The sequence below is a fragment of the Salvelinus alpinus genome, chromosome 1, assembly GCF_045679555.1.
Source record: "Salvelinus alpinus chromosome 1, SLU_Salpinus.1, whole genome shotgun sequence".
NCBI lineage: Eukaryota > Metazoa > Chordata > Actinopteri > Salmoniformes > Salmonidae > Salvelinus > Salvelinus alpinus.
This window is the reverse complement of record NC_092086.1, coordinates 91175230-91196726: the sequence shown is the minus strand read 5'-3', so window position 1 is coordinate 91196726 and position 21497 is coordinate 91175230. Positions and strand designations below refer to the sequence as shown.

At 45.8% G+C, this 21497-nt stretch overlaps 1 pseudogene; it reads left to right on the top strand.

Moving 5' to 3' along the window:
• Positions 1-12163: 12163 nt before the first annotated feature.
• On the top strand, positions 12164-14597 carry LOC139565937 (DNA excision repair protein ERCC-6-like; annotated as a pseudogene).
• Positions 14598-21497: the final 6900 nt, after the last annotated feature.

The following is a 21497-nucleotide window of genomic DNA, read 5'->3' as shown; positions in this document are numbered from 1 at the left end:
TCAGGCCAATCACATCAAGATTATGATCAGTGATTAGTTCATTGACTATGACTGCCTTTGAAGTGAGGGATCTAACATTAAGTAACCCTATTTTGAGATGTGAGGTATCACGATCTCTTTCAATAATGGCAGGAATGGAGGAGGTCTTTATCCTAATAAGATTGCTAAGGCGAACACCGCCATGTTTAGTTTTGCCCAACCTAGGTCGAGGCACAGACACAGTCTCAATGGGTATGGCTGAGCTGACTACACTGACTGTGCTATTGGCAGACTCCACTAAGCTGGCAGGTTGGCTAACAGCCTGCTGCCTGGCCTGCACCCTATTTCATTGTGGGGCTAGAGGAGTTAGAGCCCTATCTATGTTGGTAGATAAGATGAGAGCACCCCTCCAGCTAGGATGGAGTCCGTCACTCCTCAGCAGGTCAGGCTTGGTCCTGTTTGTGGGTGAGTCCCAGAAAGAGGGCCAATTATCTACAAATTCTATCTTTTGGGAGGGGCAGAAAACAGTTTTCAACCAGCGATTGAGTGCTGAGACTCTGCTGTAGAGCTCGTCACTCCCCCTAACTGGGAGGGGGCCAGAGACAATTACTCGATGCCGACACATCTTTCTAGCTGATTTACACGCTGAAGCTATGTTGCACTTGGTGACCTCTGACTGTTTCATCCTAACATCGTTGGTGCCGACGTGGATAACAATATCTCTATACTCTCTACACTCGCCAGATTTAGCTTTAGCCAGCACCATCTTTAGATTAGCCTTAACGTCGGTAGCCCTGCCCCCTGGTAAACAGTGTATGATCGCTGGGTGATTCGCTTTAAGTCTAATACTGCGGGTAATGGAGTCGCCAATGACTAGGGTTTTCAATTTGTCAGAGCTAATGGTGGGAGCCTTCGGCGTCTCAGACCCCGTAACGGGAGGAGTAGAGACAAGAGAAGACTCGGCCTCAGACTCCGACTCGCTACATAATGGGGAGAACCGGTTGAAAGTTTCTGTCGACTGAATGAGCGACACCGGTTGAGCATTCCAACAGCATTTCCCTCCAGAAGCCATGAGAAAGTTGTCCGGCTGCGGGGACTGTGCGGGGGGATTTATACTAACGTTACTATCTGTACTTACTGGTGGCACAGACGCTGTTTCTTCCTTTCCTACACTGAAATTACCCTTGCCTAACGATTGCGTCTGAAGCTGGGCTTGTAGCACAGCTATTCTCGCCGTAAGGCGATCGTTCTCCTGTATATTATGAGTACAGCGACTCCAATTAGAAGACATCATGTTAATGTTACTACTTAGCTTCGGCTGTTGAAGGTGTTGACGAACCATGTCCAGATAAAGCGTCTGGAGTGAAAAGTTGAATGAGGGAAAAAAGTTGCGATGGAAAAACTAAAAATATAAACGGTAATTAAAAACAAAAACAAAACAAAAAACGTAAAGTTGTCAGCTAGCAAAGTAAAGTAAAGTTGGCAGCAAAACGCACAGCAACAAAATGCACAGCAACACGTCTGCAGATTCAACAGGAACTGACGAAGTGACTTCATACAACAATGTTCAGGTAATTGCTCCAGTATACAAGGACATATGACAATAAATGCTGAAGCGGGGAACAGAGCAGGGGAACAGACAGATATAGGGGAGGTTATGACAGAGGTGATTGAGTCCAGGTGAGTCCAATAATTGCTGATGCGCATGACGGGGGAAGGATGGTGTGCGTAATGATGGTGGCAGGAGTGTGTAATGCTGGGGAGCCTGGCACCCTTGAGCGCCAGGGGGGAAGAGCGGGAGCAGACGTGACAGTACTCCCCCCTCTAGGGGCGCCACCTGGCGTCCCACCTGGGCGAGCCTGACGGGCCGGCCGAGGCACAGGTGCTGGACAAGCCGGCTGGGGGCGTGAAATCCCAACGAATCGGCAGAGGCATGAGCCTGGCGAGCTGGCTGAGGCATAGGAGCCTGACGAGCCGGCTGGGCGTAAAAACTTGACGATCCGGGTGAGGCCTGACGTGGGTATGGCACCTTCTGAGCCAACCGGGTTAAGAAACCTCTCAAGCCAGCTAGGGCATGACAGCCCGACGAGCTGGCTTAGGCACCACCAGTTCCATCGGTGGTGGCCCCAGGACACGACATCACCACCAACCGGAAAGCCAGCACTCCCCGATGCTTTGTTGGGTGGCTTCAGCATTTTGTAAGGACCGACACCGGAGATGAGAAGCAGGTACGGTGAGTCAAACATTTAATCAGGAACAAACATGAAACAAGACAGAAACAGCGTCAGCACATGGGTATGCAAGGACATATGACAATAAATGCTGAAGTGGAGGACAGAGCAGGGGAACAGACAGATATAGGGGAGGTAATGACAGAGGTGATTGAGTCCAGGTGAGTCCAATAATCCCTGACGCGCGTGACAGGGGAAGGCAGGTGTGCGTAATGATGGTGGCAGGAGTGCGTAATGCTGGAAAGAGCAGGAGCAGGTGTGACAAGTAGGGCTCTTTTTTATTTTCTCAGAAGTACTGATTTAGGTAGGAGGATTTAGACATGTTGTAAACCGTTATTGACCACACACTCCAGCACAGTTGGTGGCGGCATGCACCTTTAACGTTGGTTTGCGGTAGAAGAACATTAGGAACACCTTCCTAATATTGATTTGCACCCCTGCCCCCCTCCCTTTGCACTCAGAACATCCTCAATTCTTCGGGGCATGGATTTGTCGTGGAAATTACCACCAGGGACACCTGAAGTCAATCTTAAATGAGTCCTTATTTATTAACAGTTAACTGGAGAGGTTCCAACAAACTTGATGCACCATAGTACACGTCTGTCAGGAGCTCTATCGGGGCAGTCCTGTTAGGTCTCTTATATACTGCTTACAGACACATTACATATGCATGATTTAACTTATTCATCATTCATAATTAATTCATCATTAACGTTTTGTTCATGCATGTGACAGACCGATACCTCACAAGGCTTCTTCTCTCCAAGCTGAGACCTTGAAACTGAGATATCCTTTCATTCTCAAAACAAGGTTCTGGGCATACTGACAAATTGCAGATACTGATAGTGAGGATTCGTTCAATCAGTCACTTGCATGAACACAAAAATAGGTTATTAGAAAAGAACAAACAGAACATTTTCCATCACAGACTCTACAAGGTGTTGAAAGCGTTCCACAGGGATGCTGGCCCATGTTGACTCCAATGGTTCTCACAGTTGTGTCAAGTTGGCTGGATGTCTTTTGGGTGCTGGACCATTTTTGATACACAGTGGAAACTGTTGAGCATGAAAAACACAGCAGGAGTGCAGTTCTTGACACACTCAAACCAGTGCGCCTGGCACCTACTACCATACCCCATTCAAAGGCACTTATAATCTTTTGTCTTGCCCTTTCACCCTCTGAATGGCACACATACACAATCCATGTCTCAATTGTCTCAGAGCCTAAAATCATTTAACCTGTATCCTTCCCTTCATCTACACTGATTGAAGTGGATTTAACAAGTGACATCAATAAGGGATCATATCTTTCACCTGGATTCAACTAGTCAGTCTATGTCATGGAAAAAGCAGGTGTTCCTAATGTTGTGTTCCTAAAGAAAGTATGCATATTTTCAAAAAATATTCCTGCCTTCTCGCCCATTAAATCGAGTTAAGGAGGAAATTTAAGCCTTTGCAGCCTGAATGGAGAATGTTTTAAGTATGAGCCGGTCAACAAGGGACACAAGCAGTGGTGTAAAGTGCTTACAGTGAGCAACAAAAGTATTGGGACAGTGACACATTTTTTGTTGTTTTGGATCTGTACTCCAGCACTTTGGATTTGAAATTATACAATGACTATGGGGTTACAGTGCAGACTACCAGCTTTAAACTGAGGGTATTTTCATCTATATTGGGTGAACCATTTAAAAGTTACAACACTTTTGGTACATAGATCCCCTATTTTAGGTGACCAAAAGTATTGGGACAAATTCACTTATATGTGTATTAATGTAGTAAAAAGTTAAGTATTTGGTCCCACATTCATAGCACACAATGACTAAATCAAGCTTGTGACGCTACACATTTGTTGGATGCATTTTCTGTGTGGTTTGATTCAGAGTGTTTAATAGTCACATGTACAAGGTTGCAGGTGTGATTACAAGGTACAGTGAAAATCTTAGGCTCCGAGCTCCAACATGCAGGACTATAAAAACAATATGAAAATGGTCATAAAAAAACAACAATAGAAATATACATAGCACTATATACAATACCAGTCAAAAGTTTGGACACACCTACTCATTCAAGGGTTTTTATTTATTTGTACTATTTTCTACATTGTAGAATAATAAAGAAGACATCAAAACTATGAAATTACACATGGAATCGTGTAGTAACCAAAAAAGTGTTAAACAAATCAAAATATATTTTATATTTGAGATTCTTCAAAGTAGCCACCCTTTGTCTTGATGACAGCTTTGAACACACTTGGCATTCTCTCAACCAGCTTCACCTGGAATGATTTTCCAACAGTCTTGAAGGAGTTCCCACATATGGCTGCTTTTCCTTCACTCTGCGGTCCAACTCATTCCAAACCATCTCAATTGGGTTGAGGTCGGGAGATTGTGGAGGCCAGGCCATCTGATGCAGCACTCCATCACTCTCCTTCTTGGTCAAATAGCCCTTACACAGCCTGGAGGTGTGTTGGGTCATTGTCCTGTTGAAAAACAAATGATAGTCCCACTAAGCGCAAACCAGATGGGATTGCGTATCGCTGCAGAATGCTGTGGTAGCCATGCTGGTTAAGTGTGCCTTGAATTCTAAATAAGTCATAGACAGTGTAGCACTTCCGGGTTGGAGCGAGCGGTCGCATTTCGCACTTCGCTCCGCAGGTAGTATAACTTTTCATTACATTTCATTATAGTACAACGGTTTGATTTGTCTGATCTTAGCAATTTCTTCTTAGCTAGGTACATAGCCGTCTTTGTATCAAAGATAATTGCGTAATTATCGTAATTCGTCGTCCTAACGTAGTCAACACTGCTATCTGGCCAGCAGCTAGCCAGCTAGCCAACGTCCACCGTCTACCGAATAGCAGCACTGTAGAAACTATTACACTCAACGGAACGACTTGATTAGTGTAGTGTTAGCTAGCTACATAGTTGTCTTTGCTGTCTTCGTATCCAAGATAATTGTGTAGTTTAGAGTGTGTAGTTTTAGAGTGATTATCTTAATTTACCGAGGTTAGCTAGCCAGCTATTTGTCGTCCTTAACGTAGGAAACACTGCTAGCTAGCCAACAGCTAGCCAACGTCTACCGAATAGCAGCACTGTAGAAACTATTACATTCAACGGAACGACTTGATTAGCGTAGTGTTAGCTAGCTACATAGTTGTCTTTGCTGTCTTCGTATCCAAGATAATTGTGTAGATTACAGTAATTATCGTAATTTACCGAGGTTAGCTAGCCAGCTATTTGTCGTCCCTCTTAACGTAGGAAACACTGCTAGCTAGCCAGCAGCTAGCCAGCTAGCCAACGTCCACCGTCTACCGAATAGCAGCACTGTAGAAACTATTACACTCAACGGAACGACTTGGTTAGTGTAGTGTTAGCTAGCTACATAGTTGTCTTTGCTGTCAAGATAATTGTGTAGTTTTTGAGTAATTGTCGAGGTTACCTAGCCAGTTACCGAGGCTACCTAGCCAGCTACACTTTCTAACTAAGTCAACAACGCAGCCACTGCTAGCTAGCCTACTTCAGCAGCACTGTATCATTTTTAGTCAATAAGATTTCTTGCAACGTAAGTTTAACTTTCTGAACATTCGAGACGTGTAGTCCACTTGTCATTCCAATCTCCTTTGCATTAGCGTAGCCTCTTCTGTAGCCTGTCAACTATGTGTCTGTCTATCCCTCTTCTCTCCTCTCTGCACAGACCATACAAACGCTTCACACCGCGTGGCCGCTGCCTGGTGGTCCCAGCGCGCACGACCCACGTGGAGTTCCAGGTCTCCGGCAGCCTCTGGAACTGCCGATCTGCGGCCAACAAGGCAGAGTTCATCTCAGCCTATGCTTCCCTCCAGTCCCTCGACTTCTTGGCACTGACGGAAACATGGATTACCACAGATAACACTGCTAGTCCTACTGCTCTCTCCTCGTCTGCCCACGTGTTCTCGCACACCCCGAGAGCTTCTGGTCAGCGGGGTGGTGGCACTGGGATCCTCATCTCTCCCAAGTGGACATTCTCTCTTTCTCCCCTGACCCATCTGTCTATCGCCTCCTTTGAATTCCATGCTGTCACAGTTACCAGCCCTTTCAAGCTTAACATCCTTATCATTTATCGCCCCCCAGGTTCCCTTGGAGAGTTCATCAATGAGCTTGACGCCTTGATAAGCTCCTTTCCTGAGGATGGCTCACCTCTCACAGTTCTGGGTGACTTTAACCTCCCCACGTCTACCTTTGACTCATTCCTCTCTGCCTCCTTCTTTCCACTCCTCTCCTCTTTTGACCTCACCCTCTCACCTTCCCCCCCTACTCACAAGGCAGGCAATACGCTTGACCTCATCTTTACTAGATGCTGTTCTTCCACTAATCTCATTGCAACTCCCCTCCAAGTCTCTGACCACTACCTTGTATCCTTTTCCCTCTCGCTCTCATCCAACACTTCCCACACTGCCCCTACTCGGATGGTATCGCGCCGTCCCAACCTTCGCTCTCTCTCCCCCGCTACTCTCTCCTCTTCCATCCTATCATCTCTTCCCTCTGCTCAAACCTTCTCCAACCTATCTCCTGATTCTGCCTCCTCAACCCTCCTCTCCTCCCTTTCTACATCCTTTGACTCTCTATGTCCCCTATCCTCCAGGCCGGCTCGGTCCTCCCCTCCTGCTCCGTGGCTCGACGACTCATTGCGAGCTCACAGAACAGGGCTCCGGGCAGCCGAGCGGAAATGGAGGAAAACTCGCCTCCCTGCGGACCTGGCATCCTTTCACTCCCTCCTCTCTACATTCTCCTCTTCTGTCTCTGCTGCTAAAGCCACTTTCTACCACTCTAAATTCCAAGCATCTGCCTCTAACCCTAGGATGCTCTTTGCCACCTTCTCCTCCCTCCTGAATCCTCCTCCCCCTCCCCCCCCCTCCTCCCTCTCTGCGGATGACTTCGTCAACCATTTTGAAAAGAAGGTCGACGACATCCGATCCTCGTTTGCTAAGTCAAACGACACCGCTGGTTCTGCTCACACTGTCCTACCCTGTGCTTTGACCTCTTTCTCCCCTCTCTCTCCAGATGAAATATCGCGTCTTGTGACGGCCGGCCGCCCAACAACCTGCCCGCTTGACCCTATCCCCTCCTCTCTTCTCCAGACCATTTCCGGAGACCTTCTCCCTTACCTCACCTCGCTCATCAACTCATCCTTGACCGCTGGCTACGTCCCTTCCGCCTTCAAGAGAGCGAGAGTTGCACCCCTTCTGAAAAAACCTACACTCGATCCCTCTGATGTCAACAACTACAGACCAGTATCCCTTCTTTCTTTTCTCTCCAAAACTCTTGAACGTGCCGTCCTTGGCCAGCTCTCCTGCTATCTCTCTCAGAATGACCTTCTTGATCCAAATCAGTCAGGTTTCAAGACTAGTCATTCAACTGAGACTGCTCTCCTCTGTGTCACGGAGGCGCTCCGCACTGCTAAAGCTAACTCTCTCTCCTCTGCTCTCATCCTTCTAGACCTATCGGCTGCCTTTGATACTGTGAACCATCAGATCCTCCTCTCCACCCTCTCCGAGTTGGGCATCTCCGGCGCGGCCCACGCTTGGATTGCGTCCTACCTGACAGGTCGCTCCTACCAGGTGGCGTGGCGAGAATCTGTCTCCGCACCACGTGCTCTCACCACTGGTGTCCCCCAGGGCTCTGTTCTAGGCCCTCTCCTATTCTCGCTATACACCAAGTCACTTGGCTCTGTCATATCCTCACATGGTCTCTCCTATCATTGCTATGCAGACGACACACAATTAATCTTCTCCTTTCCCCCTTCTGATAACCAGGTGGCGAATCGCATCTCTGCATGTCTGGCAGACATATCAGTGTGGATGACGGATCACCACCTCAAGCTGAACCTCGGCAAGACGGAGCTGCTCTTCCTCCCGGGGAAGGACTGCCCGTTCCATGATCTTGCCATCACGGTTGACAACTCCATTGTGTCCTCCTCCCAGAGCGCTAAGAACCTTGGCGTGATCCTGGACAACACCCTGTCGTTCTCAACCAACATCAAGGCGGTGACCCGTTCCTGTAGGTTCATGCTCTACAACATTCGCAGAGTACGACCCTGCCTCACACAGGAAGCGGCGCAGGTCCTAATCCAGGCACTTGTCATCTCCCGTCTGGATTACTGCAACTCGCTGTTGGCTGGGCTCCCTGCCTGTGCGATTAAACCCCTACAACTCATCCAGAACGCCGCAGCCCGTCTGGTGTTCAACCTTCCCAAGTTCTCTCACGTCACCCCGCTCCTCCGCTCTCTCCACTGGCTTCCAGTTGAAGCTCGCATCCGCTACAAGACCATGGTGCTTGCCTACGGAGCTGTGAGGGGAACGGCACCTCCGTACCTTCAGGCTCTGATCAGGCTCTACACCCAAACAAGGGCACTGCGTTCATCCACCTCTGGCCTGCTCGCCTCCCTACCTCTGAGGAAGTACAGCTCCCGCTCAGCCCAGTCAAAACTGTTCGCTGCTCTGGCACCCCAATGGTGGAACAAACTCCCCCACGACGCCAGGTCAGCGGAATCAATCACCACCTTCCGGAGACACCTGAAACCCCACCTCTTTAAGGAATACCTAGGATAGGATAAAGTAATCCCTCTAAACCCCCCCCCCCCCCCCCTTAGAGTTAGATGCACTATTGTAAAGTGGTTGTTCCACTTGACATCATAAGGTGAATGCACCAACTTGTAAGTCGCTCTGGATAAGAGCGTCTGCTAAATGACTTAAATGTAAATGTAACCAGCAAAGCACCCCCACACCATCACACCAGCTCCTACATGCTTCACAGAGATCATCCGTTCACCTTCTCTGAGTCTCACAAAGACACGGTGGTAGAAACCAAAAATCTCAAGTTTGGACTCATCAGACCAAAGGACAGATTTCCACATGTTTAATGTCCATTGCTCGTGTTTCTTGGCCCAATGAAGTCTCTTCTTCTTTTTGATGTCCTTTAGTAGTGATTTCCTTGCAGCAAATTGACCATGAAGGCCTGATTCACGCAGTATCCTCTGAACAGTTGATGTTGAGATGTGTCTGTTACTTGAACTCTGTGAAGCATTTATTTTATACTTTTTTTTTTTTTTTTTGCTCACTCGCCTCAGTTTTCAAAAAATGAAATCCGTTATGCAGTTAATTAAATCTGAATAGCCTTACTGTAAAATTAAGTTATTTGTGTATTTATTTGTCAATGTCTTCAGAACACAATTCTGAAGAGTTTACACAAATATTACCTTCGTAGCTCTTATTGCTGGACTTTGAATGTGGAAAATCACCTCTAGTCAGCGTATTGATTTTTTTTGTATTGATTTTTGTATTGATTTTTGTATTGATTTTTGTATTGATTTTTTGTATAGATTTTTTTACATTCATATTGCACAGTATAGCATTACCTATGGATTGTGGATCCATGAAATGGGGTATCAGTCTTCTCAGTGACATTTCTTTTACAGATGCGCCGCTTCACGTTTCTGGAAACAGTAAAAATAATAACTTAATCTAAATGAATCGATTCTTTAAAACAATTATTTTTGACGAATCTTATGATTCGCTTGGCCATTGTAATAGTTGGAGTTCGGTTCAATCGTGGTGAATCGAATCATGGGAATTAAAATAATAATTAGTGAATCACGAGCAGTAAAAGGAAAAAAATATATTTGGGATTGTGTCATTAAGAACCAGTGTATCTTTAATTATATGTACAACATGTATCTTTCATCAAAGTTTTATGTTGAGTATTTCTGTATTTCACGTGGCTCTCTGTAATTACTCTGGCTATTTTGGAGGCATTTCTGAACATGGCGCCAATGTAAACCACGATTTGTGGCTATAAATATGCACATTATCGAACAAAACATAAATGTATTGTATAACATGATGTCATATGAGTGTCATCTGATGAAGTTGTTCAAAGGTTAGTGATTAATTTTATCTCTATTTGTGGGTTTTGTGAAAGCTATCTTTGCTGTGAAAAAATGGCTGTGTTTTTTTGGATATGGTGGTGAGCTAACATAAATATATGTTGTGTTTTCGCTGTAAAACATTTTAAAAATCGGACATGTTGGCTGGATTCACAAGATGTTTATCTTTAATTATATGTTAAACATGTATCTTTCATCTAGACACTGCCCCATAAACATACAAAACCCCTAGACAATACAAAACACATACATCCCCCGCTGAGGGGCGGCTCCGGACTGGCGGGCGGCTCTGGCGGCTCCTGACTGGCGGGCGGCTCTGGCGGCTCCTGACTGGCGGGCGGCTCTGGCGGCTCCTGACTGACGGCTCTAGCGGCTCAGGACAGACGGGCGGCTTTGACGGCTCAGGACAGACGGGCGGCTCTGGCGGCTCCGGACAGACCTGACGGCGCTGGGCAGACCTCAAGGCTAGTGCGTGGAGCAGCAACAGGGCGTACAGGGCTCTGGAGACGCACAGGAAGCCTGGTGCGTGGTGTTGGCACTGGTGGTACTGGGCTGGGGCGAGGATGTAGCACCGGATAGACCGGACCGTGAAGGCGTACTGGAGCTCTTGAGCACCGAGCCTGCCCAACCTTACCTGGTTGAATACTCCCCTTAGCACGGCCAGTGCGGCGAGGTGGAATAGCCCGCACTGGGCTGTGCTGGCGAACCGGGGACACCATGCGTAATGCTGGTGCCATGGACACCGGCCCGAGGAGACGCACTGGAGACCAAATGCGTTGAGCCGGCTTCATGGCACCTGGCTCGATGCCCACTCTAGCCCGGCCGATACGAGGAGCTGGGATGTACCGCACCGGGCTATGCACACGTACAGGAGACACCATGCGCTCTTCCGCATAACACGGTGTCTGCCCGTACTCTCGCTCTCCACGGTAAGCACGGGGAGTTGGCGCAGGTTTCCTACCTGACTTCGCCACACTCCCCGAGAGCCCCCCCCAATACATTTTTGGGGCTGCCTCTCTGGCTTCCAGCCGCGCTTCCGTGCTGCCTCCTCATACCACCGCCTCTCGGCTTTAGCTGCCTCCAGCTCTTCACGAGGGCGGCGATATTCTCCAGATTGTGCCCAGGGTCCTCCGCCGTCCAGAATTTCCTCCCAAGTCCATGAGTCCTGCGATCGCTGCTGCTGCCTTTTACCACGCTGCTTGGTCCTTTGTTGGTGGGTTATTCTGCAACGATCGTCGTAACGTGGAAGAGAGGAGGACCAAAGCGCAGCGTGGTTAGAATACATTCTTCTTTTAATGACACGAAAAGAACACTTGACAAACTAAACAAAACAATAAACGACGAACGTGAAGCTAAACAAACAATGAGCTAACATGCAACATAGACATAGACAATAACCCACGAACTACCCAATGAATATGGCTGCCTAAATATGGTTCCCAATCAGAGACAACGATAGACAGCTGTCTCTAATTGAGAACCAATCCAGGCAACCATAGACATACATACACCTAGACTAGACACTGCCCCATAAACATACAAAACCCCTAGACAATACAAAACACATACATCCCATGTCACACCCTGACCTAACTAAAATAATAAAGAAAACAAAGATAACTAAGGCCAGGGCGTGACAGATAACTATCCTAAACAACAGTATACAAGGCATATTGATATTAGAGAGAGACATAAAGCGAGGCATAAAGCAATCACAGGTGTTGATTGGGAGAGCTAGCTAAGACAACAACGGGTAAGACAACAACAGCTAATCAGCTAAGACAACAACAACAGGTAAATTGGCGATGAACGGGCAGAGAGGGTCAGTTAACTACACACAGGGCCTGAGTTTGAGGCTGGGGCCGACAGATAAACAAAAATAAACAAAATGGAGTACAGTGATTAATGAACAGTCCAGCAGGCATCAGCTATGTAGCCAAGTGATCATAGGGTCGAGTGAACAGCAATAGATGAAACAGGGAAGCCGCTAGGTAGTTGTTACTATGCTAGATTGGACAGAATGGAATGAACAGAATGGAGCAGATGTCCACTTGTGGTACAGTGGAGGAGAAAATCTACAGATGGCAGGTGTTCAAAGAGTCCTTGATCAGACCGGGGGGGAAAAATCCATCCCGGTACTTCAGCAAACAAGATCTGAAAGAACTCTTCACGCTACAAGACACTCAATCCTCATCCACACAGATGCAGCTACAGTCACCGCACTCGAGACAAAGACACACAGATCCAAAGTTGGATGAACACATCACCCACCTTCACTCCATGGAGAAGTTTGGAATCTCTGATCATGACCTCATGTTCTCACATGAAGTAGAAAACAACGATGATGACCCTGAGGATCAGGAAGCTCAAAAGCACATAGAGAACGGGGGGCAGAAAGCTCAGGAGCTGATGAAGGCTGAGTCTGAGTTGCATCAGCAGCTTGCTGAGAGCATTGAGTCTTACAGAGCCGGCATGGCTGTGGAAACCCCCTCAACACTATACAGTGGGGTCAACTGAGAAGAAGCCAATGGATGAAAAACCCAGTCCCTCCTCTCCTAAACATAACCACAACTTCAACAACTCCACTGCGTTGGTGGACAGTCTGGGTCTGGTGACAAGGAAGATATCCACAATCTGAGTAACAAATTAATTGATCTAGCTGTAGATGAAAGCATTGAGATTTTGGGACCCGCTGTGACAATTGCGACTGAGGAAAAGTTAATAAAGAGCAACCATCATTCTCCCATAGACAAGTCTCTTGAAGAGGTTTTATCGGATGGTGAGGCAATTGACGCTTCTGTTCAAGGGGTTTTGGATGTGTCAACAGAAAAGAAGGATGGTATTGTTGTAACGGGTGTCGTCGGAAGGAAGAGACCAAGGCGCAGCGTTCTTAGAGTTCCACATAATTTAATCACGAAGTGAAACTAAAACAGGACAAAACAATAACGAATACAACGACCGAACAGCTTCGATGTTCAAACTCCCTGCACACAAACAAAGAACAAGATTCCACACAGAAAGAGGGAAAAGGGCAGCCTAAGTATGATCCCCAATCAGAGACAACGATAGACAGCTGCCTCTGATTGGGAACCACACTCGGCCAGAAACAAAGAAATACAAAACCTAGAAATACAGAACATAGAATGCCCACCCAAATCACACCCTGACCAAAACAAAATAGAGACAAAAAAAGGATCTCTAAGGTCAGGGCGTGACAATTGTTGCCATGGAGCATGGTACAAGTCTGGGATATGTTACCTCTGAAGTTGAATAAGACATACAGCAAAATGGAAATGGTTCCCAACAATGGCAGAACTTGTCACTTCACCAAGACTCCACAATCGACCAGAAGATCTCACCTGTCAAATCCCTGAAGAATCAAAGACTTTCTATGCTACTACAGATCTCCAGTACAAGCCTAGAAAGTTATGCAGAAACATCTCCAAAAGTGGATGCTGAACTTGAGTCTTTTGAAGGAAATTTCAATCTACAGTTATTGGACAGTGCTAGTGATATGTTTTCAGAGAAGTAATCCGAGTCTGTCGAAGGGAATTCAGGTTTCCAGCTAGAGATGGATGTCAACTTAAATTTAGATGATGAGCCCTCTGTGTCTGTGAATGGAGCTGTTGAACAGAATGGAGCAGATGTGCATGATGTCAACTCTCCTGTTTCTAAAGCAGACGACACTGTAGAGAACTCGTTCATTACTTCTGTCAAGAAAAAGGAAAGAGCAGCTGTAATTTACGATAGTGCAGAGGATGATGTTGAGGAAGATGAAAGGCCTCATTTGATGAACACTGAATTGGATAAATCATTCAAAGGTATGGGATCCTCCACACCAAAAACAGTTAAATCTGGATCCAGTTCCTTTAAAGCCAGGAAAATATTTTGAGGGAATACCTCTTTGGCCTTAAGATGTTCATTTGTTGATTCAGTGATTGAGAATGTGGAAGAACTCAATGAGGACATAGAAGCTGAGCTTTCACATGTGCACACTGATGATGCAAGTGAGGAAAGTGAGGTAACTGGATTTCGTGAGGCAAGGGAGGTGACTGGATCTCATGAGGAGTCTCTCACGGAAAAGGAAGAACCCACATGGGAAACCTTCAACACTGAGACCGAAGAGAAAGGTGGAAGTGGGTCAATGTATGTTGCTGAAAAATCTGAAATGGGAGAGGAAGATGAAAGTTCTTTGGAGGAATCTACAGGTGATCCTGAACTTGCTTCTGGTGAAAGAATGGACCAATGTGCCAGTGGCAAAGATGCCACATTGCAGACTGCGGAAGGTGTAAACAACACCGGTGATTCACCGGCTGTGACAGAGGAAAAGTATAAAAATCTTGTGAAAAAGGGAAAACAATCTTACTCTGATGATGCCCTAAGCTTCTTTTTGAAAGCAATTGACATTAGAACTGGTGATCCTGAAATTCAGTTAATGACTATTCAACTGTACTGTCAGGCTCAGTGAGGTAATGAATTAGTGAAATATTATTTCTGAAAAGGTTGTTAACCCTGATTAGCTGTCACCTACACCAGGGTTTCCCAAACACGTTTTGGTTTTTGCCCTAGCATTACACAGCTGATTCAAATAGTCAACGCTTGATGATGAGTTTGTTATTTGAATCAGCTGTGTAGTGCTAGAGCAAAAACCAAAACGTGCACACAGGGGGGGGGGGGCAATGACCGAGTTTGGGAAACCCAGACCTACATGGTTGAAAATGTCAATTTAGTTTCTTTTTTAGGGTTTGTCTTGAAAAACAATGTTGAAACAAATGGTGAAAATAATTGGCTAGTTAAAAAATATTTGTACTGTGGTGGGCTAGCAACAACAATACCAAACCCTGTAAGGGGTTAGATTGTGACACAATGAAAAATCTGTCTGATTGGCAATTATTGGTAGTCCATTACTGAAGATGGCCACTTGATGGTGGACTAATGACTGGAAAAGTATTTCCCAGTTTGGCCAGAAGTACAGTCCCTTCAGAAAGTATTCACACCCCTTGCCTTTTCCCACAATTTTGTTATGTTACAGCCTGAATTTTAAATGGATTAAATTTAGATTTTGTGTCACTGGCCTATACACAATACCCCATAATGTCAAAGTGGGATTATGGTTTTAGACATTTTTACAATTTTTATAAAAAATGAAAAGCTGAAATGGCTTGAGTCAATAAGTATTCAACCCCTTTATGGCAAGCCTAAATAAGTTCAGGAGTAAAAATTTGCTTAACAAGTCACATAAATTGCATGGACTCACTCTGTGTGCAATATTGTTCAACATGATTTTTGAATGATTACCTCATCTTTTTACCTCACACATATAATGAATTATCTGTAAATTCCCTCTTACACTTCAGTGTTGTGATGCAAAAATCCTAGCAAAATGCTTGGCGCATAGAATTAAAAAAGTATTGTCAGATATTCATCCTAATCAGACAGGTTTTTTACATGGACGATACATTGGAGATAATATAAGACAAGTACTGGAAACAATAGAATAATATGAAATATCGGGGACACCAGGCCTGGTTTTCATAGCTGATTTTGAAAAGGCTTTTGATAAAGTACGACTGGAGTTTATATATAAATGCCTAGAATATTTCAATTTTGGGGAATCTCTTATAAAATGGGTAAAAGTTATGTATAGTAACCCTAGGTGTAAAATAGTCAATAATGGCTACAACTCAGAAAGTTTTAAACTATCTAGAGGAGTAAAACAAGGTTGTCCACTATCGGCATATCCATTTATTGCCATCGAAATGTTAGCTGTTAAAATTAGAGCAAACAATAATATTAAGGGATTAGAAATCCGTGGCTTAAAAACCAAGGTGTCATTGTACGCTGATGATTCATGTTTTCTTTTAAAACCACAATTAGAATCTCTCCACGGCCTCATAGAGGATCTAGATACTTTTGCTATCCTCTCTGGATTAAAACCAAGTGACATTTTACGTCATGGATCACTAAAAAATGTAAATTTTACATTACTATGTAGTTTACCAATTAAATAGTCTGACGGAGATGTGGACATACTCAGTATACAAATCCCAAAAGAAGGAAATGATCTCACTCCAATGTTAAATTTTATTTGGAATGGCAAGCCAGGCAAAATTAAAAGGGCCTATTTATATAACGAATATGAATTCGGAGGGCAGAAATTATTACATATTAAAGCATTAGACTTCTCACTAAAGGCATCAGTCATACAAAAGTTATACTTAAATCCAAACTGGTTTTCTAGTAAATTGTTAGAATGTCTCATCCTATGTTCAAGAATGGCCTTTTTCCCTTTTTTCAGATTACACCTGCTCACTTTCGGTTGTTTGAAAAGGAAATAATCTCCAAAATATCGTAATTTTTCAAAACAAGCCTTAGAAAGTTGGTTGCAATTTCAGTTTCATCCACCTGAAAAGACAGAACAAATAATACAACAAATATTGTAGTTGAACTCAAATATACTAATTTATTTATTTTTTAAACGTATTTTTCGAATTATTTTTTACTTTTAAAAATAATTTCAGTGAATGATATCATAAATAGGACTGGTGGAGTTATGTGACACATGCAGCTAACACAGACATATGGAAATGTCTGCTCTACCCAAAATTACAACCAATTAATTGCAGCATTACCACAAAAATGGAAGAGGCAAGTAGAAGGGGGAAAAAGTAAGGAACTTGTATGTCGGCCCTGTATTAAAGAACATAAATGGTTAAAGAAAAGTGTGATAAATAAAAACACATACCAATTTCATTTAAGGACCAAAAAACTGACAGCTGTGCCATATAAATTGCAAAATAGTTGGGAAGAGATTTTCGATGTACCCATTCCATGGCACATGGTTTATGAATTGATACGCAAAACAACGCTGGATTCAAAACTTCAAATTTTTCAATTTAAATTACTATACAAAATTCTTGCAACCAATAGAATGTTATATATATGGGGGATACAATCTTCCCAGCTCTGCAGATTTTGCTGTGAGTAGGCAGAGTCATTAGATCATTTATTTTGGTATTGTCCATATGTAGCTCGTTTTTGGTCACAGGTCCAGGAATGGCTGAAGAGTTGCAACATTTGCCTAGAACTAACGCTGCAGATGGCAATACTGGATGATTTGAAAAGCCATAGTCAATCAATCAACAATATAATAATTATTTTATCAAAAATGTTCATTTAAAAAAAATAAAAAAATAATTATGTTCATTTTTACAATATGTAGAAGCTATGAGAATAGAAAGGTTCAGTACAGTTGAAAAATTGAAAAATATATGACAATTGAAAAATATATGGCAAATAGAAATCCAAAATGGATGGTGTTGAGAGACAGATGGGAGGGGTTGAATGGAGCTGAAGGATGGGACTAATAACAAGATATCCAATGTAAAACATACGGGGTCTGTAAAATGTATATAGGTTCAGACATTTTGTGAAATAACACAGTTACAAATATAAATCAAACTGGATGGACATCAGAAATAGAGGAAGGACTAAAAACAAACAAAATATAACTATTGTAAAATAGATTGTTTCTGTAAAATCTGTATAAGATGTATAAACTGAAGGTAGAAGCCTAAGTGTTATTGTTTATTCGTTTACTCCAATTGGCGGAAGGGTGGTAGGGTTTAAGGGGAATAATAAAGGTATATTAAAAAATATATATATGTATGTCTATATAGGTATGTGTATGTATATATGTGTATATGTATGCATATGTGTATGTGTATGTCACGATCGTGTGGAAGAGATTCGGACCAAAACGCAGCATGAGGAAAATAAGCCATCTTCTTTTAATTAAATGAACGAAGATGAACATGAAACGAAAACACTATACAAACAAACAAAACAACAAATGATCGTGAAGCTAAATAACGCAAGTGCACAGACAAGCAACAAACGTTAAACAAGACAACTACCCACAAAAGCCTACTGCCTATGGCTACCTTAAATATGGCTCCCAATCAGAGACAAATGAATGACAGCTGTCTCTGATTGAGACCCAATCTAGGCAGCCATAGACATAACTAGACAACCTCACAATTATCTATCCCATACACAATACAACACCCATAGACTAAACAAAACACACACAACATACAATGCCCACCCCAACTCACGCCCTGACCAACTAAACATAATCAAAATAACATAAAAATAGGTCAGGAACGTGACATAACCCCCCCCCTCAAGGTGCGTACTCCGAACGCACCACCAAAAGTCTAGGGGAGGGTCTGGGTGGGCATCTGTCCACGGTGGTGGCTCAGGCTGAGGGCAAGGTCCCCACCCCACCATAATCAATCCCCGCTTCTTTATCCCCCTCACAATGCCCACCCTCCAAATAACCCCACCTAAATTAAGGGGCATAATCAGGATAAGGAGCAGCACCGGAATGAGGGGCAACACCGGAATGAGGGGCAACACCAGAATGAGGGGCAACACCAGAATGACTGGCAGATCCTGGCTGGCTGGCTCTGGACGGTCATGGCTCGCTGACGGCTCTGGACGGTCATGGCTGGCTGACGGCTCTGGACGGTCATGGCTCGCTGACGGCTCTGGACGGTCATGGCTCGCTGACGGCTCTGGACGGTCATGGCTCGCTGACGGCTCTGGACGGTCATGGCTCGCTGACGGCTCTGGACGGTCATGGCTCGCTGACGGCTCTGGACGGTCATGGCTCGCTGACGGCTCTGGACGGTCATGGCTGGCGGAAGGCTCTGGCTGATCCGGTCTGGCGGAAGGCTCTGGCTGATCCGGTCTGGCGGAAGGCTCTGGCTGATCCGGTCTGGCGGAAGGCTCTGGCTGATCCGGTCTGGCGGAAGGCTCTGGCTGATCCGGTCTGGCGGAAGGCTCTGGCTGATCCGGTCTGGCGGAAGGCTCTGGCTGATCCGGTCTGGCGGAAGGCTCTAGCGGCTCCTGTCTGGCGGACGGCTCTAGCGGCTCCTGTCTGGCGGACGGCTCTGTAGGCTCATGGCAGACGGGCGGCTTTGCAGGCTCATGGCAGACGGGCGGCTTTGCAGGCTCATGGCAGACGGACAGTTCAGACGGCGTATGGCAGACGGGCAGTTCAGGCGCCGCTGGGCAGACGGGCAGTTCAGGCGCCGCTGGGCAGACGGGCAGTTCAGGCGCCGCTGGGCAGACGGGCAGTTCAGGCGCCGCTGGGCAGACGGGCAGTTCAGGCGCCGCTGGGCAGACGGGCAGTTCAGGCGCCGCTGGGCAGACGGGCAGTTCAGGCGCCGCTGGGCAGACGGGCAGTTCAGGCGCCGCTGGGCAGACGGGCAGTTCAGGCGCCGCTGGGCAGACGGGCAGTTCAGGCGCCGCTGGGCAGACGGCAGACTCTGGCCGGCTGAGACGCACTATAGGCCTGGTGCGTGGTACCGGAACTGGAGGTACCGGGCTAAGGACACGCACCTCAGGGCGAGTGCGGGGAGAAGGAACAGTGCGTCCAGGGCTCTGGAGACGCACAGGAGGCTTGGTGCGTGGTGCCGGAACTGGAGGCACTGGGCTGGAGACACGCACCATAGGGAGAGTGCGTGGAAGAGGAACAGGGCTCTGGAGATGCACTGGAAGCCTGGTGCGTGGTGTAGGCACTGGTGGTACTGGACTGGGGTGGGAAGGTGGCGCCGGATATACCGGACCGTGAAGGAGGACACGTGCTCTTGAGCACCGAGCCTCCCCAACCTTACCAGGTTGAATGGTCCCCGTAGCCCTGCCAGTGCGGCGAGGTGGAATAGCCCGCACTGGGCTATGCAGGCGAACCGGGGACACCACCTGCAAGGCTGGTGCCATGTACACCGGCCCGAGGAGACGTACTGGAGGCCAGATACGTTGGGCCGGCTTCATGGCATCCGGCTCGATGCCCAACCTAGCCCTCCCAGTGCGGCAAGGTGGAATAGCCCGCACTGGGCTAAGCACGCGTACTGGGGACACCGTGCGCTTTACCGCATAACACGGTGTCTGACCAGTACTACGCCCTCTTACTCCACGGCAAGCCCGGGGAGTTGGCTCAGGTATCCAACCCGGCTTCGCCACACTCCCCTTTATCCCCCCCCCAAGAAATTTTTGGGTGAGCCTCTCGGGCTTCCAGCCTCTCCTACGTGCTGCCTCCTCATACCAGCGCTCCTGGGCTGTGGCTGCCTTCTTCTCCTCCCGCAAGCGGCGATTCACACCAACCTTAGCCCAGGGTCCTTCTCCATTGAAAATTTGCTCCCAACTCCATTCCTCTTCTCTCCATTGTTTTAGTTCCTTTTCTCCTTCCTCAATCCGCTTGGTCCTGTTGTGGTGGGTAGTTCTGTCACGATCGTGTGGAAGAGATTCGGACCAAAACGCAGCATGAGGAAAATAAGCCATCTTCTTTTAATTAAATGAACGAAGATGAACATGAAACGAAAACACTATACAAACAAACAAAACAACAAATGATCGTGAAGCTAAATAACGCAAGTGCACAGACAAGCAACAAACGTTAAACAAGACAACTACCCACAAAAGCCTACTGCCTATGGCTACCTTAAATATGGCTCCCAATCAGAGACAAATGAATGACAGCTGTCTCTGATTGAGACCCAATCTAGGCAGCCATAGACATAACTAGACAACCTCACAATTATCTATCCCATACACAATACAACACCCATAGACTAAACAAAACACACACAACATACAATGCCCACCCCAACTCACGCCCTGACCAACTAAACATAATCAAAATAACATAAAAATAGGTCAGGAACGTGACAGTGTATGTATATGGATATATATATTTACCCCCCCAAAATATATGGAGGATTGGAAATGATGCAGACAATTACATTGATGGAAGCAACAATCTTTCCGCAATACTAAACTGATCCACCCCTTAAAAAAAAAAAATCCATCAGTCGAGCAGTGAATTTCAAAGACAGATTCAACCACAAAGACCAGGGAGGTTTTCTCTGTCAAGTTGGTTGTTGATCATTGCTAGACAGACATTTTTATGTCTTGTCATAGATTTTCATGTCGATGTAAGTCAAAGCTGAAACTATGCCACTCAGGAACATTCAATGTCGTCTTGGTAAGCAACTCCTGTGTATATTTGGCCTTGAGTATTAGGTTATTGTCCTGGTGAAAGGTGAATTTGTCTCCCTGTGTCGGTTGGAAAGCAGACTGAACCAGGTTTTCCTCTAGGATTTTGCCTGTGTTTAGCTCTTTTCCGTTTCTTTTTATCTAAAAAAAAACTCCCTAATCTTTGCCGATGACGAGCATATCCATAAAATGCAGCCACCACCATACTTCAATATATGAAGAGCGCCGAGGGATATTCAATGTCATCTACCAATAGGTGCCCTTCTTTGCAAGGCGACAGAGCTTGACGAGTTTAAAAAGGAATAAT